This window comes from Cupressus sempervirens, chromosome 1, assembly GCF_028749045.1.
Source record: "Cupressus sempervirens isolate cs-2001-9-10 chromosome 1, ASM2874904v1, whole genome shotgun sequence".
Classification (NCBI taxonomy): domain Eukaryota; kingdom Viridiplantae; phylum Streptophyta; class Pinopsida; order Cupressales; family Cupressaceae; genus Cupressus; species Cupressus sempervirens.
The window spans coordinates 60968611-60971720 of record NC_143118.1 but is presented as its reverse complement, the minus strand read 5'-3'; positions in this window follow the sequence as shown (position 1 = coordinate 60971720).

The window sequence follows — 3110 nt, the reverse complement described above, 5'->3', positions numbered from 1 at the left end:
TTTCAAGTAGACTATGATGCTAGTGGTACTACAATAGGAGCTATTATGAGCCAAGAAGGTAGACTTGTTGCTTATTTTAGTGAGAAGTTGAATGCTGTAAAAAGAAAATATTATGTTTACGATTAGGAATTTTATGATATAGTTCAAGCATTGAAGAAGTGGAGACACTATCTTCTTCCTAAGGAGTTTGTTTTGTATACTGATCATCAAACTTTGCAATATTTGAATAGTCAAGGAAAATTAAACCAAAGGCATTTGAAGTGGGTTGATTTTTTGCAGAGTTATACATTTGTTTTGAAATACAAGAGTGGGAAGTCTAACAAAGTTATAGATGCTCTTAGTAGAAGACAACTTTTGCTGATAGAAATGTAGATACAGGTATTTGGGTTCAAGCAAGTTAGTACTTAGTATCTATATGATCCTAATTTTGGTGAAGTGTGGAAGGCTTGTACTGAACCTATTATACTTGACAAGACAAAGTGGTAGATTTCATGATCTAGGATGCTATGTTGTTCAAAGGAAGCTAGATGTGCATTCCCATAAGTTCAATGAGAGAGAATCTCATCAAAGAGAATCATAGTGGAGGGTTGGCTAGACATTTTGGCAGAGATAAAACCATAGCTTTGGTTGCCAAGAATTATTATTGGTCATAGTTGTAGCAAGATGTGAAGAAGTTTGCACAAAATTGCAGAGTATGTCAGACGGCGAAAGAAGTGAAGCAAAATACATGGTTGTATTATCCATTACCTATACTAGAGAAGTCATGGGAGGATGTCAGCATGGTTTTGGTTCTTGAATTACTAAGGATGCAGCATGAGCATGATTCAATTTTTGTGGTGGTTGACAAGTTTTCAAAGATGGCACATCTTATTCCTTATAAGAAGACTGGTGACATTGTTCATGTAGAATTTTTTTTTTTCAAAGAAGTGGTGAGACTACATTGTCTGCCAAAGAGCATAGTTTTAGAATGAGATACCAAATTTGTTGGGTACCTCTAGCATACATTATGGAAGAAGTTGAATACATAAGTTATGAATCATAGTTTGGGAAACTTGTTTAGATGTTTGGTTGGAGACAAGCCAAAAGAATGGGATATGATTTTACCATAGGCAAAATTTGCATATAATAATTTTTTCAATAGAAGTACTAGTAAATCACCATTCCAGATTGTATATGGGAGTAGTCATAGAAATGCCTTTGAATTGAGGCAGTTGGATAAAGGAGAGATAAGTAGTGTTGAAGCAGAAAATTTTGCTAAACATTTTAAGAACATCCTTGATGAGGTGAGGAAGCACATCATAAAAATGAATACACAATATAAGGCTAAGGAAAATGTGAAAAGGTGGTATAAAAATTTTTAGATTGGAGATGAAGTCATTGTTCATCTGAGAAACAAACGTTTTCCTATGCGTACATATAATAAATTGAAGATGAAGAAGTTTGGACCATGCAAGATAGTGAAAAGGCACGATTCTAGAAATGCTTATGAAGTGGAGTTGCCTACTGAGTTTAATATTTCATTAGTATTTAACATTTCAAATTTGATAGAGTATTATGAAGGAGGTGATTGAGATGAAGTTGTAGAAGTGCAATAGAGTATTCTAGTAGCTAGTTCAGCTCGAAAGGAGATTGAGGACATACTAAATAGTCATGTTAGAAAAAGTACCAAGAATAAAACTTATGAGGAATACTCGATCAAATGGAAAGGGAGGCCAAAAGAGGATTCATCATGGCTAGCAAATGAGGATGTTAACCATCTTAGTTTTCCTCTGAACACCTAAGACGTGTTGGAGCCACTTCTTAAATTACCTTGGGAATTTGATGCAAGAGCATCTCGGGTGTAAGAGCAATCTTGCATCACCCAAAAATATTTTATTTTCAGTCTTCTCTATTTTAATAAGGACTAGTAGACAGGGTGGTTACTATTTAAGGGAACTTGCTATTTTTAGTAAGTTTATCATATGAATTTAGAATGTTCTCATTTTCTACATGAATGTTCATTTTAGAGTTGTAAGTCTACCATAAAAATCTCATAGCTCCAGTTTAAGTATCAAAGAATTTATTGTGGTTGGAGTTATTAGAGTGCTTGAATGAGGTCCAAAAACTTGACAAAAGGGCAATTGCATAGTTTTGAGCCTATAGATCAGGAGCTGGCATTTCCAAAAAGTGGTTATAATAGCCAATCAGAGCAATAGTTTAAGAGTTACGGCCTTCCAAAGTTGGGCTACTTAAAATATTTGAAATAATTGTCAAACATGTATTTGGCTGAATCTATATGTATAGTTAGGGTCTTCCGGCCCTAGGTATTAAGTTTCATTATCTAGAACCTTCCTAGGTGACATAAAATTGCCTATTTAAGAAAGGCTTGAACATTGTTTAGGATAGCTCTAGGTGATAGTTTAGAGCTTGTCTTGTAGATTATTGTAATGAAGGTGCCCATGTATGTTAGCATATTGTACTTGTGAATTCTATAATTTTGCATTTGCAGCACAAATAAGAAGTCCATATTTTGTTCTCACATTTGCTGTTGTTTCTTTTTTTTCTGTTATGGTTTATGGGATTAAGGGGAGCATCCTTCATCACCTACTACTTGGGATAATAGCTACAAAAGAAAAATGGATAAAGATACTAAAGGCTTTAGGTGACACGAAGCTTATTGTATGTCAAATAAAAGGGTAGTAATCTCTAAAAAACATAAGTTGAAAATTACAAGAACAAAGTATGGGACAAGATTGAAGGGCTAGACATGTTCTTGATCAAATTAGTACCAAGGGAGATGAACTCTAAAGCGAATTCATTGGCAGTTTCTAACTTCTTACTACTTCCCCACCCATAGTTCTAAGATAATAAATATCAAGTAAAAATTATATATAGACCTTCCGTGTCTAAGAATGTAGAAGCCTGGCAAGCATTTGAAAAAGACAAGAGTTTGTAGTTATTTTTGGAAAATGCCAAAAGTGTTCATGAAGACCATCCTAATGAAACCATTGAAGGTGATAATCACAATAAGCAGAAGATTGATGGAAACATAACTATTCAACTAGAAGGTAATATCATTCCTCCATACTTGCTATCATTGGAAAAGTTATTTAATAGACATGACTTACATT